The 15862-nt window shown below is 45.2% G+C and overlaps 1 protein-coding gene across 2 annotated transcripts in view; it reads left to right on the top strand.

Annotated features, from left to right (window-relative positions):
- LOC125763475 (zinc finger protein 391-like) overlaps window positions 1-15862 on the top strand; it is a 223971-nt gene that overhangs the window by 135993 nt on the left and 72116 nt on the right. The gene's annotated exons all lie outside the window — the stretch shown is intronic.

The raw sequence follows: 15862 nt of genomic DNA, 5'->3' as shown, positions 1-15862 counted from the left end.
TGTAAAAAAGAAGCACACACGAAACGGACCCAACTCTTACTTGCCGCCTCGTACGAACGCACAGCAGCCATGGTGAAGATGGTCGATAATTCGATACTTTTTACACTCCCGCCGTTCGGTCGTATCCTTGGTGCGGTCGGTTTTGCCGTTCCCGAGCCAATTTGGTCCTGCCGATATGCCGAGTACACTCTCAGAAGTCTCCGAAGGCGTTAGTTCGACGCGTTCGAGCCTCACCCGTCGTAGATCATCCGCAAAGCGCATCCATCCGGTACGCCATGTAACACTCCTTGTGTTTCATTCTTCCATTCCAACCGTCCTCTTCGATATCCGTACGGTCCGTTTGATAACACCGCACAAAAATGGCTCACGGCTGCTAAAGAAGAGAAGCGCCCGATACAACACTGTCCGGGGCAAGTTCCCCCAAAGGTTCCGTTTACAAGCAGCAACCTTTACGTGTACGTAAACTTGATCTACATAAAACATAAATAATGCCCGTACTGTACGCCGAACTCACCGCACCGCGGCACACTTTCCAACCGTTTTGCCGTCCCGCCGTTACCGACAGAACCGGCACAAGATTAACGAAATTAAGTGATTAAGATTATATCCTCGCAATGTTCGTTCGCGGTTCCCACAGTCGATCGTGGGCTCCAAACACGGCATCCCGTCGTCGCAGTACTGCAGTCACCCCATCGATCGTCTTCGATCTTCGGTCCCGGGTCTTACGGGTGCTTCTGTTTTTTATTCTCCACCCGCCGCCCTGACAACACATCGACAATTGGGAGCTCCCGAATCAGGCAAGGATTCCGAAACTCGTGTCTCTACCGCTTTCCGGCATGCTCGGTCCCGATCGAGTCTCGATAACGCGCTCAACTCTTCGGGACTGACTCAAGTCATTTCTCGTTTCCTTTCGTGGTCGAGGGTAATATAGATATTAGCATAATACCACCAACCCCCCCGCAACACCAACTCTTGCCCTTTCGACGTAACTCACCAGCAAACATGCAACCCACCGTTCTCATCAGCGCGGGTAGACAACTTCGGAAGTTCACAAGTTTTTAAACGCGATCCCCAAGAATTCCTCCCCACACTACGTAAGCGACGAAGGGAAAGCGAGACCGAGCTACTACTCCTTTATATCTTCCATTTCCTTCCTGACACAACTAAAAAGCGTACGGTTCCATGCGAAGTCCTATCCCCACAATCTGTCACATTGAGAGCGAATTCTGGAGCAGGCGCTTTATCGTAGGCTCAACCGTAACCTCTCCCCCTCTCCCAGGGAAACGCTCCGTCCCGAGGGAGAATTTATATTTTAAATAAATAAATTGGATCGGATCCGGATTGAAGACTCCCGGTACTCCGTTTGGCGAACGAGTCAGAACCGATCTGTCGTCCCGCATGTTCTGGCCTTAAGTCTCGAGCCGAACAATCGACCTGCATCCTCACATTGAGAAGAAAAGGAAGAACAAGCATGCGGTTCCGTTTTTTCCGCTCCCTAATGAGACAAATTCTTGTCGTCGTCGTCATCTGGGCTTAAGACTTCGCAACCTTACCATCAGGAAGCGGACCTGAACTGTCAGCGTTTGCTACGTCGATTCCACGAGCTTTTTTTTGTTTTGTTTGCTCACTTCCCATGTGAGTCTTTGGGGCGTATCAAGCAACCACCGGGAATGGAATGGAAAACAGACGGTACAGTGAAACATGCTCCCGACCGCTCACAGCCCATCACAGCGTTCGGTGATTTGCGATCTATGCTTTCGGTTCTGTTCTCCAGTACCATATCTGTACCGGTGCGCCCGAACGACAGAAACAAACGGCTCCGCAGCAGCCAGCCCCAAAGGTAGCCAACATTGATGGATTAAAATTTTAAAATATCGTAATCATCATCAGTGTCATTCCCAGTCAGTGCCCCTGTCAAAGAGCGAGGGATAATCAGCGGAAAACGTGAACCAGTGGCCGATCTGACTTCGATCAGTTCGATCAAATCGTACGAAACCGTATCTTGGCTGTATCGCGCTGGTTTCGTCGGGGTGGGGAAGGAAGGAAGTTCCATTCATTCACGAACGTCTTCGGTATGGTGGGATTGGAGTTTAGGGTGCTGTTCGACCAGCTGCGACATGGCGCCAGCTCATTCATGTACCTTTTGCTGGGGTTGTTGGCGAATTGCGGTGGCAGGATGTTTCACCCGGTATGATGCGATCGTCCGGACGGGGATCGTACGATAAATGGCGATATTTTTATTACGGCAAAGTGTGCAAACAGGAAAGGCAGATCCATCGTCTGATTCAGCAATCAATTTGAGCCGCTTTAGCTAGCGAGTTTCTAGTTAAACAAGAGATCCTGACATAATGAGCAACTTCAAAGTTTTACCATTTAATTGTGTTTAAACTTCTGGTAAGTAGCTTAGGATTTTGGGATTAGAAATTTGTATTTTTCCCCCTTAATTTTGTGTGCCTATAAGCGACACAGGATATTTTATTTTATTTATACACTAAAAACAAACAAATCATCTTACATCCCAATCCCATCAGCGGAAAATGTTCAAAATGGACACAATCGGTAATATCGCTTGAAGTCATTATCGATCCCATACCAATCGCGAACCCCGATCGCATCAAATGAGCTGAAAAATCTGTTGTTTGATTAATTTTCCTTAAATTAACCTTACTTTTCCTTCCTTTTTGCTTCATTGTATACTTGCGACTGGCCACCAGACAGAGCCACCACCAGCCGTTGATTATTAGCTCCCGGGTGGAGTAGCGAAACCGGCCGCTTCGTTCGCCCGTAGCCTTTTTGGTGGCGGATCGGGCGTGGAGCTTATTTTCTTGCCGCCAGCAAACGAACTTCTGCGCAACGCCAGCTATTATTGAAATCCCATTATCGGTACACAACAATAGCACAATAAAGACGCGCCCTCTGTTCCATCGGTACGGCCCCAAAACCGAACGGTCTGGACGGAAGGTCTCATTTTCTTTTATCTCGCCAAAAGACGAAAAAAGAAGGAAAAAACACTCACACACCTATCGCTTCGCTTCGTCATCGCGCACTGGACCTGGGCGACGGATCGATTTATCGTATCGAAAAGTTCATCCCTTCCCGGCGATGCTGCGCGGTGTCTTATGCTACATCATTGCCGCTGGAACCGCATGGAGCCGCATGAAATCAATGCTTTCGTGTCTGAGCTTCTTCACCTTTTACGACTTCCGAGGGTGCTGGTGCGTCTTCGTCGCCTTCATTGTCGCGTTGATCGACTTCGTCATCTCCGTTCGATTGAAGTGATGTTCTTGATTGATGAGGTGTAATTGAAAATTCATCCTCAAGACTTTACGGATGCGAAAACTCCTGCAAAAGCTGCTTGCAATTACATCGAGTGGTACACATGATCGATAAATGTAACTTAAATGGGTTGGGAAGACAACTCTCGTAAAAATCCCTCCAAAAACTTTTCGCATTCTTACAACATTCTTCGAGAGATCGCCGTTCAGTGTAACTAAATTTGTTCTTGAATGCTAGACGCTTGAGTTCCATGCATGAAAGACACCCTGACCCAAGAGGGCAGGGGGTAATTGAAATCTATTTTGATTCAATAATAACTCTATACGAAGCGGATTATTAACGGGCATGGTTGGAATAGTTTGCTGGCACGATGATGCTGCCCGTTGATGATGATGGTGCTGGTTCACAAAACTCGCAACTCTTCTCGCAGCTTCTATTGTGCGCGTTTCGGTACGCGGTACAGGATGTGAAGCGTTTTGACCCGATGAAACACACAGAAGCCACAATCCGAACGATCGGCACGTACACAGACCTTGAAGTCCTTGAAGATCCGGCCACGGACGGAATGAATATAAATTGTAATTTTCACTTTATTAGCATCGCTCCATGAGCCACGGAACGGGTGCGCTCTATTGATTTCTTTGCACTATGCCGCCGGTTCAAAGAAAGGGTAGAAAGGGTTACCATACCCCTCATCGCTCACCACCGTTTGTTCATTACCAATGAAGAAGATGAAAAAAAAACTCTCGACGCCTTCCAAACGAACGCGTGCCTCCAGTGACGGCATCCGCTGCGACGTCTCACTACCTCGCTACCGGGGGGAGACCTCCCTCCGGTACCGTTTCTGATCAAGACGAATGGCAGATCGCGTATGATCGATGCCGGGGAGATTGTTGTGGTGGATGTAACACACCACGCCACAGATAAGAGAGTGTAATTGCGCGATCTAATTCAACTGTGCCGCGCCATGATGCGCCAACGCTTCCACCAACGTGAGTCGGCATGATCGGCATGGTAACATCCGGACATACCCGCGGTCATCATATCGATTACAGTGTGGCGATACTGGCGATACCATCCCAGGAGGACGTGTACGTCTGCATAGGTGGGTGCTACAATTCAAAAGCAACACATGATCGTCCCTATCACCTACCGCGTACGAGCGCGCGCTGCAAGATGATTAAGGTCAGTATAATCAGACGCTTGAATTATAGTGCTGCTGTGTCGGTGACTCCTTCTCACCTGATCTGCTACCGAACTGCCGACCAGTAGCGTTCCGAACGGAGCTGGAATAAGAGAGACGCTCAATCGATTTTCTTCAACACGGAAATGTTGCCGGCTTTTGCTTAGAATTGTAGCACTTTGTTGTGGTGCTGGTCACATCGCGAAATGGGAAGCAAAGCAAAATGCGGGAGATGGATCCCCGTTTTTTTGTGTTGTCTGCTTCCAATAGTGCTTTCTTGATTATTTTGTTCCGATCCGGAAAATTACCACACCCCCGATTAGATGGATTCTGTTTGCAATTGCAGGATGGCGTGTGCAATTTTCCACCAGCATTATACCAACTTGTGTCATTAGAAATATGATCGTTTCAAAGCGTTACTCGATGTCAATGCAATCGCTGCACAAACGCTACCCGTGCCTTGATCCGGTTACATTCAACCACGTCAAAAAAAACAGGATCGTAGCCGGTGTCAAATGGAAGCACCAATTATCGCCTTTGACGGCGTTCCTGCCCGAGGCCCGCTCAGCAAAGTGGACGCCCGAAAATGGATACATTATCATAAATCCGATGAGCTTACAACGAATTTCCCAGATTCTTATCGCCAACAACAACGGAGCGATTTCGGAAACTTCATAAGTACACCCCGAGCTCAATCGATCGTTTGCCTATCATGTCTAGTTTATGCTTTGCCCCTTTCAACTCACGTGTTCTCCAATCCCATGCCCATTCGTTCAAACATCTACGCATACCTGTCATATTCCATCGCACCGAAAAAACACAATTTTCGAACTATAATAAAAATGCTTTTAAGGCAGACGACTTCTTAGCTGTTCGGTGATCTTGATACGCTTCGCATACGTACGGGCAGACAGCCGGTGCTTACCTGTCCCGAATTATATTCCGATCCCAGCGCTATCTTCCGACTCGAATCTTCTCGCCCCTGTCGATCGAACAATCGAACCACCGTTGCGATGAGGTTGAAGCTTTTTTCGGAGAGCCTTTATTGATTTTTCTCCACCAGCCGGTGCTGTCATTTGCCGTTTAGGATTTCGAGTTTCTGAAATCCTGAACACCGTTCAATCGGGTTCACAAGAAGAAGCCAATAGGAATCAAATCAAATCAATTTTACGAGCGCCCCTGGCTGGCCGTGCGGCTCCAATCTGACACGACTTCGATGACCTGTAACGATTTTGGAGCCGCGAGTTTCGAAGAGACACACCGTTTTTTAGTGCCCGCTTCGTCCGACGGTTCGTCGCCTGTGGATGCTTTAGATAGATGATCTATGCGCCAAACTAATCCCGGGCCGTGCGCGTAGACAAACAAATAAAACAACCGAAAAAACACAATCTTCCACCCTGAACCGCCCGGCAGCTTTTCGTCGCAGTGGCGATGACTGTTTCTGTTTGATGACAGTTAATGAATAATAATGACACCAAGCACCGGCTCCCTTGGGCTCAACGGCAGCTGCGCCATAGTTTGTTGATGAGTCGTTTATGGCGTGCTTTCCCATCTGTCGTCGTTGATTGTTGTCCATTAGTTATTGCTTCTTATAGGCTTAGCCCGTACTAAAATGATGATAATATTCTATTTAAAACTTATTCTCAGCTATAGAACGATTTGGTGCTAAACCAACAACCGTTTAGTATTATTTACCATGCAATAATGATTGTTAAACTTCCTGAAGTAGAAGCAAAAGGTTTAACAATATTACTTATTTATTAATAATTTAAAACAAATCAAAAAACATTTTTCTAAAAGTGCATAAGCGAGAACCTCTCTCACTCTACCAATAAACGAATCAAACCAATACAGGTGGGCGCACAATCATTGTCGGCTCATCATCCGCTTCGGCTCCCACGAAATTGTTCGCATTCGATTGGTTCGTCCCCTTACCAAACCTCTCACACTTCGATCAAACAATGAAAGCATTGATTGCAAACAAACGCAACAAACAAATCATTAATCATCACTTAATAGAAGAGAAATTTCTCTCCCGATCAAAACCGTGCCCGTGGTTGGCCAGCTGTACGTGTGTGTTTTATCTTCTGGTCAAGGTGCTGGCACGGTCAAACAAACAAATGGTAGGGGTTCGTCGCTTTATCGCACGTTGTGTTCTTTTTCAGTTTCTCTTCGGAACGCATGGTGCAATAAGGAGGGTAGCGTACCAAATGCGAATTCCAACCATGGAAAAACTACATTGTTGCAGTGAATCGCTCGGTAACATCAGGCAAAGAATTTGGTTAATTGGTTTTATTTAAAAAAAATATTTATTTCTGGTCCGATGTGCGATATTTCTGTACTGTTTTTAACAAAGGAAAATTCTATCTGAAAAGAATAATATTTACTTCATCATATTTAAAAGACACTTTGCATAGAAATATGGCTTAATAAATAGCACATTTCTATCGACCCACGCTATATTTTATTAAATTTTCATCACAATTGCTTAATCCAGCTGCTGCCGTCTTTTCAACACATTAGCGTGTAATGAACAACACTTTAGGCCCGATCCAGCAAAACAATCTATAATGGCGCAGCGGCATTGACAGTGGATACTTCAACCCTTTTATTCAAATCATACCGCGGTCTAGCTTCCTTGCGAAACTCCTACACCAACGTAGGCCGATCGTATCGTACTGTCGCGATGCAACAAACAAGCCCCAGGTTGCATTTTCCCGTTCTACTGCCATTTTGCACCGGTTGGAACTCCCCTTGTTTGGACCTGTCCACCGACGGATCCGAAACCAATTGACTATAACTTACAAAACAATTGTTTTGCCAAATCTGCATATCGACACAGAGCGGCGCGGGTTAAAAACTTCACCCGTTTTCCATATTCATAACGACACACCGATGCCGGTGTAGCCTGTGGACCACGGTCACCGGTAAAGGTGGCGAAGGTTCCATACACAGATTAGGTCAATCCGTACGACGATCAGGGTACCGACCGTACGGGTGCCTTCCCGTAAATCAACACGCGCTTAGAAAATTTCCTAAACAACTCCTAACTTACGCGCGTACCGGAAGCCAATTCAGTGCAGTGCACCATACTGAGCGATCGAGTAATATACGAAACAAACAGAAAAAAACACACTCCCGATGTGCCGTTGGTGGGCATTCATGCACACTAAGAAAGTGCGCCGTACCAAGAGCCAACCACGAACAGAAACTCCTTTTCGGGCTATTTTTCATTCATACGGCTCTGCCTTCGCTCGGTGGGCACTTTTCATCGGCAACGGATTTGCTTGCGGCAAACAATCTACGATCATATCGTATCGGGCATGTTTTGATTTTAACATTAAACATAAATATTAACCCCCCCCCCCCCCCCGTGCCCGCGTTTTTAGGGGAAGAAAACCCTTTTCCAGCTTGAAACGGATCCACAAGGAAGTTGGTTCGCGTGTGTTCGACTTCAGCCACCGGCTGAACGGCAGGCTGTAACAAATACTCAATTATGCCGTATTTGGGTGCTAATTTAAATTTTATTGTTTCGGTGCTCCCGGTGGTAGTAGCCACAGTGCAGTAGAGCGCAGTAGCGCTAGAAGTTTCTTACTAGTTGGCACCGATTGTGATCGTTGAAAGTTGTTGGCGGATGGGGTCGACTTTTCTCCTCGGTTCGTTTCGGTGGTTTGCTTATCGTACGAAGGCATCCATAGCGCGTTGCAACCCGTTAAGGGCATCCTGGGTGAGCGCACGAGCGCAGAGCAATGTTTTACATCGGGAGTACTTATTGTTCCGATGGAATGCAAAGCTTTCTCTGTTGTGTAAAGAGTTGTTACAAGCAAGATTTCCTTGAGTTTGTTATAATACAATAATTCAGCTAATGTTTTCAGCTTTAAATTTTTTATAAAGTTGCCCCTGTATTTGCATGATTCATATTTTAACTAAGCCTAAAACATTTATACTATACAGGATTATTTCATTGGACAGTTCAGCTGGTTTTCGTTTTTATTTATGACTTCGGTGTTGTTTGGATTAACGTCTACCAAGAACATTCAGCAAAGGATGACTACTGTTTCTTCCCCTTGTATCCGCACCTTCCAAAGCTAAAACCACCCGTTGGTGACACTTGTGAGTGCAACTTGTGCAAAAATCCACAAGCCATTCCAGGTTAAGCCCCCTTCATCGGTATCGGTGTGGTCAGCTGGGTCAACGCTTACTGACGAGCTCACCGGTGACCGCGTGTGCAACAAGATAAAACGGTGGTTAACTTAAATCATACGTTCAATAAATATAAATTGTCATTTCGTTACACTGCACCGTTACGGTGCGATTGAGCAGGCAAAGAAAAAAAGGAAGGCCACAAACCAGCATCGACCAAACCGTTGACCCGTGGTAGCTCCGTGCCCTTTTGTGCCCCTTCAAACATACGGTATTTTAGTCGTTGTGTCCAGAGGTGTACGGTCGCTGCCGAGGTGTTAAATTGAACTTTTATTGAGTTTTGGATTGGTTGTCGCGGTATGAAGCAGTTGAATGATATTGAGCAGCGGGTTCACCGGTATTCACGGGATTCGGTGGGCTGCAGCCGACATGCAAAGACAGGCATGCGTGAGAAAATAAACAATGTGCCAGTGCAATACCAGACCTGCGAACATAGTACCGGTGGCATGGTATGGTTTTTTTTTGCATGCGCTTCGAGCTGTGTGACCATCAGGTATTAATCATTCGTTGTTTTCCTTGGGTGTCACAGGACAGCCCCTGTGACAAACAACACGTGTGTAGGTCTGGCAACTATTTCTGCTATTCAGTGAACCACCTTTCAAACTTTATCCCATGCTCAGCTCAGGAATGTTTCCATTTCATTGTAAGCGTTTGCAATTAATGCTCTATTCTGCTGCCCAACATGTGCCCGCAGAGTCATCGTTCGGCAAGCAACCAAATCCCGAACGCAATCAATATCGATCGAATAGGGCAGAACGTCTTCGGTGGCATCTCCCGCCGCACACAATACAAATAGAGACATTCAACATTTTAATTGTTCCCGCTGAACAACTTTCCACAGAATCACTCTCCAACCGGTCGCTCTTGGGTGTAAGTTCTATGGCTTAGAATATTAAAAATTGACCCAAACCCAAAACCCCGCACACTCTCGATTATCATTTCTTTCGAAAGCATTTCGTACGCTCAAGAGCACGAACGCTCAGGACAGGCTACAGGATCGAATTCTGCCGCCGCCGTGCGTCAAATGAAATTAGTTTCCTTGCCCCTCGCAACGCTGCCGACGAGGGAAAACCCTCACGGCGTGCCTCATTTAATCAAACAGTACAATCACCTGTATTGTTTAGATTTTTAATTTATCATCGCTCGCCGTCGCGTCACCGTATTGGTCCGTGGTGGGGCCCCGGTTTCGGTACGTACGTAGAAAAAAAACCACATCTTCACGACTCGCCAAGAAGGAGACCCGCCTGCAAAACAGCGTACGCACGCACGGAGTGCCTGCTGGTGGGAATTGTTCACGCGCAATCTCACTCCGATCCCGCTTCCGAGCCGGCTCCCGAAGCAACTACTCCCGGCGCGACGACGCTATGGGTTGCCGTGAAATTTATGTTTACTCATGCACTTGATCGTTTTGTCGATCACTCTCTCTCCTCTACCCTCGGTTAAATTCCCTTGGTGGCCCCTTTTGGAATAGTTTGAGTATCATCGCAAGAGTCAAGTGTGCCGCCGGCGACAGAAACTTCACCGTAATCCCGGGTCCCTTCTCGGCCCGGTGATGTGTAGCTTTTTGTGGCTCTTATACATTTCGTTTATTTGTTTTCTCGCTTAGTGAAAACGGCAGCAGAAGGAAGATAAATGAGGAAAAAGACAAATGATGTGGATTAAGCATTTCTGTTCAATTTCTACTAGCAAATCCTTGCTCTTCTGTAACAGAAAAAATCCATAAATATTTAAATTTCTCCCAAAAATCGATATGTTAAAATATATGTACAAGTGTTTCAACGATCTTTTGAATTTACGCCTTTCATTATGGTTTAATATTGCCACCCTCGTTTTAATGCTGATAATATTTTAGCAACCCACCATTGTACCTAAATTGACTAAGGAATCCACACCGAACTAAAGTAAAAAAAAACACAAACCAAAATCATCATCATTAACGCCATCATCGACAGCACTGATCGATTTTAACGGACGCCAGTTTCGCACTAATGAAGCAATTAATTATGGTTGCAAATTAAGCCATTACCGTCGCAGCAAGGACGCGAGCCTGATCGCATTGAGGCACCATTCAATCGTGTCGTTTGAATTATTGAAATTTATATTTATTCCACCATTTAATGGCACCCAGGGAATGGGCGCTTTGGCGTTGCTAAACAAACTACAACACACACAAAAAATAAAAAATAAAAACACACGAAGACACAACTCCGAACAAACCGACGCCATTGACAGCTCATTTGCAATGCATCTTCATTGCCGAAGGATTAAGTCTACGACCGACGAAGCGGATGCACTTGATGATAGCTTGTTTGTGGAAGATTAAGCACACTGCATTGAGGAAATTTTTCTTCAACAACAAAAAAAAACACATAAAAAAGAAAAGAAACTACCCGCACTCCCTGAAGAATATCTTCACGTCGGGCCCAATAATTGTCTCATTACGCTCGCCGTGCCCGTCTCATCTTCAAAGCAGTGCGACAAAATTGCAACAAACTGGCACTGCAACAACTCGAGCGTTCAATCGAGAGCTGAAAGCATCCGGCGTTCATTATTAAATTAAGTAAATGGAGCCCACGATCAATGCAACCGAATGCTACGGTGCTACCGTAGCGAATCGTACCAAGGCAAATAATGTAACATCAAGGAGGGAAAAACAGGCGAGTTGGTCTGATTGTGTGTATCGGAGCGATCGTCTAATCGTAGTTCCCGTTTTGATACACGAGACGAACAACACCTTTGGGGAGATCGCACGAGACCACAAAAACTCATAAATCAGATAATGCTCTCCAATGTACATCGACGAGGACGAGATTGATCGCACCACACCCTTTAGTGTATTTTTCCTGATCCTGCAGGGTTTTCCAGGAGTTTTTTTTTTAATACATTTCGAAAATAGGACCAAATTAGAAGGTTAATAGGTATTTTTCTAAAATGAAAGATGTTTATAAAATACTAATTTGAATATTTATATTTATACTCTGATTGGAGTTATAGACGACAAATTAAAGCATTCTTACAATGTTGAGCTTCGACCAACAAACCCTGTAAATCTTTTTTTCCTGTATTCGGCCACTGAAGCAACCATTTGAAGGTGCAAGATTGTATACACATCGAGACTTTTTATCACTCCCACCCTACCCATCCATGGCCAATCATCCAAGGAAAACTTCTGTTAGTAGTAGGAAAGAGCTTTACTCCTTTTTGCTCTCCTTCCACACTGCTATTCCACCACACCACAATTGCTCCCTTTCCGCAATACAACTAGCCACACGGTCACCGCCGCCATGTATAATGAATGTAAAATTTTTCCTCAATTATAATGATTGACTTTTTATATGAATCGTGAGCCTGACAACTTGTCAACAGGCGGACAGGCGTAACGGGGCCGTGCGGAAATAGCAGTGCACGGCAAAGCCGTGACAGAACGCCGGCATGTGCGCCATCGCGAGCGCCCGAGCGGAAAAGGCCCCAAGACGTCTTGATCTCGGTGGACCTCACCTGATTTTCGCTCATTTATTTCTGCATGATTATCGGTGATTTCGTTTTATCAACCATTGACGAAGAGACAGAGAGAAGGAGGATGAGGAGGGGGAAAGACAGGGGAGTGTGGAGAGGCGGGGGAGAAGGGCAACGTTTTCCGCTTTTCCGTTGTGGTCGCAATGGCTTCACTTTTATTCAAATCGCAAACAATACAATTCTAATTGGTGCATCAACGGTGGTGGTATCTCGGATCCGGTCGTCGTCAAACGAATGGCAAACTCGGCATCGTACAGCGACCTCCCCATTATGCCGATGCATTATGCTGCTAAAAGAAGGGATTCACTATAATGAAGCATCCTTTTATTATGCTTCATTATGGTGCAATGTATTGCGCTGTTGCGAACTGTCACGTCCGGGGACGCGTATCAATAATTGATTATTTCATTACATTCTGATGGTAAATTCATCCTTAATCGCTTACTGATTTATGATGGACCGGAAATAATAAGCAATACATTTCCTTCCACACAAGTGCTTCATTTTACATAATTCAATCCTAATATTTTATTTCATTTTTAGAAAGGATCTACAAAACCTTCTCACATTTGCTCAACATGAGTCATCCATTGTGGCTTCAATAAATCTCAATGCTTGTCCGAAGCCACTAATCCCGCTTGTCACCCCGTCCATTAGGCGTTAACTTTCGCAACGTTCGTACGGATTCCGCGTCAAATCACTTTTTGCTGCACATCTTACCAAACAAAAATGACGAATCGTGCTCGATTCGACAGTCCCCAATGCGCTGAGAACGCAGCTCATTCAACCTATCCAATCCAATTCATCACCGTTCGTGGTTGACCACGGATCACCACACTATACAACCCCAAAATGTTGTCATTCGCCGTGCAAGTGGCCCATATCAGCCAGCCACAACGCTGGTGCGATGAAATGTATATGGTTTGCGATTTTGCCGTTCGTTTCGCCATACCCCCGAGGGGCTCGTTAAGGCACAAAATAAGTGACCTGACCCGAACCCGAAACCACTTCACAAATACCACTCGTCATCATCTTTTGCCATCAGTTTTGGACATCCCGGCACTGGTCTCGGACCGCCGATTGTAGCCAGAATGATCGATAAGCTCCGATAAGCAAAACTGATACCGGCTTCAAACCCCAAAAACGGACCGGGCTCCAACTCTCGGGAGGGAAACACTTTGACAGTGCTGCCAATTCCCGTGAACCAATTCCCACAATTCGATCCCTGTCGGGTTTTTGGCTTCGTCGGGGATAACCGATTCTTCAGCTCTTCTCCATTCACTTGAACCATAGCTTCGTCTTCGAACCATTCTATGTATAGACGAAGGTAAAGGCAGAGCCGTATCGTTCGCATTGTCAGTTGAAAGCAATTAGTCGGTGCTGTTGTAAGATTTCCATGCCCTCAAACTCGAATCTCGTACGAATGAAGGTGACAAACGGGTTCGGACCAAAGGACCGCTGAAAGATGATCGGCCTTATCAATCACTCTCCCTTCCGTGTGCTTCCCAAAAACTCGAGTTCATCGTGGAAACATACCACATTGTCATATTCAAATTAGAAGTATCAAAAACACATCGATTTCCATAACGATAGTTACTAATTCTATGCAAAGCGTCGTGTTTTCCCGACAAAAAACAAAAACCAACACGTAGTGCCCGAAGGACACTGAAGGTCGCACGCAACGATGGACATAATTGAAGTAACAACGACACACACAAAAAAACACCATTCGAATCAAGATGGTAACGTTTCATACAGTGCGATAAGCCGTACACGATCGATTGTCGATCGTATCGGATACATCAGAAATTCGATCAAACGAAAATATGTCAATTACGGGCCCGGTGTGGACATGAATTGGCTTTTTGGGCACCGTACAATCGGACGCATCGAAGTGAAACGTAAACGCGAACCTCTTTCCTACAGGGACGGCACCATAATGCGGCGCTACGTGAAAGGATCGATGGTGCTGTGTAGTGATAGCCGTTTTTTTTTTGTTGAACGACGAACAAAAAACAGACCTCATTGGGGTATCAATATCAAATCAGGTTTTTGGTGAGTCGTGTGTCGTTCAAACGGTTTTCTATGTTATGTTCATACCGGTACGATGCAATGTTCGTTCGACAGGCGGATCATGTTCAGCCACAAAATAATTCCAAAAATATCGCATGTACTGTGTTTGCTTCAAAATTGGTTTTTGGGGAAGGTGACAGTGTTCTTTGAAACGCGAAACATCTAACATCATGTTGAAATATGAGGCCAACTATTCGTGTCTTGTTTCGGACACCAATCAAGCGACAATTATTGTACATTAGAAGATTTGTGTTTTTTTTGAGTTGGTTTTATACATAAGGTTTTTTTGGGGTTAATTTGGTAGGAATTGCATAATGTAATTAAAAAAAACATCAAGTGTCAAACCAGCAAACAAATATTGGAACAGATATTTTTATCATGGCCGAATAATCTACTTCGAGCACTGAACCACTGAAGCACAAGATCGTGTGATCACCCAATGTGCTTAAATTATAATTACACAGCATTTAAGTTTGTCATTACGTTCAATTTCTTTGATAAACAAACGCTCTAATACGCTTTTTATTATAATTTAATCATACAAATTAAACCAACATTTACACCTTCTTTGTCACGGCAAAGCCCCAATTCCGTGTTGTACCATTAGCATAATCCTTCCATAAATTATCGCACTGGCTACTAAGTCACCCGAGGGGACACAATCTCGGGGACAGACCAAGCAACCGAACAGCCCGTAATTAGAATTCACCATTCACGCCCTCAGCATGAAGTGTAAGGGTTAAGGAAAGGCAAAAGCAAAAAAAAAACAAACAAGTTGTAATTCACCACACCACGCACGGCCGGCGACACGCAATTGACACGAAATAATTTGTCAACCCGCGCAATTGACTCAAGAAATGTTACCACCAGCACTTACCACCATTGGATGGCGTTGAGAAAGGTCGGTGCCTGACCACCTTTTTTTCTGCGAGAAGTTCTCGATCCCACCTTTGCTGTCCTGCTCTCGAGCTGACTTTCTGTTTGTCTGCTAGAGAAAATCCTAACCACAATTCGAAGACGATAATAAGCAACCGTCTAGCATGCGTCGGTCTGTGGAGATGATTTATGCAAAAACACCTTCAACAAAATCCACACTAATCGTCTAGCAGTACTTCCCCCACGCAAATCCTCCACGTGCGTTCCTTTTTCCCTCAGCGCAAGGAAAAACTGCGTACTATATCTGGCAACACTGGCGCACGATAGATTTATTAGCGCCGATGCAATAACTCATTTTAGCACTTGACCAATCCTGATCGTCGCCGTCCGGTTGTGAGAAATGGACTCCCTCCGATAAACATACCGCATTGACGTACGGTTTAAGTATGCGGTGGGCGTTATATTCCACTTGATGTGATACGCGGGAAGGCCCAGACAAAATGCGTGTCACAAGTAGAGAAATGATAAACCTGTGCTAAAAGGAGCAACTTATAAGGAGCATATTGCATGGAGTTAAGTATCTCAAAAGGGTAAATCAAGTTCTTAGAATAACGGTTGTAAACTAGAGTGTGATATTTCATTCATAGAAGATATTCCATAAAAATGATAATTGTCCGTTGTACTTACCTTTTACTTACTTTGTGCCATTAAATCAAGTTTCTTTCAATTTTGTAC

This window comes from Anopheles funestus, chromosome 2RL, assembly GCF_943734845.2.
Source record: "Anopheles funestus chromosome 2RL, idAnoFuneDA-416_04, whole genome shotgun sequence".
Lineage (NCBI taxonomy): Eukaryota > Metazoa > Arthropoda > Insecta > Diptera > Culicidae > Anopheles > Anopheles funestus.
Note: the sequence above shows the minus strand (reverse complement) of the source record. Positions and strands in the feature narration are given on the sequence as shown.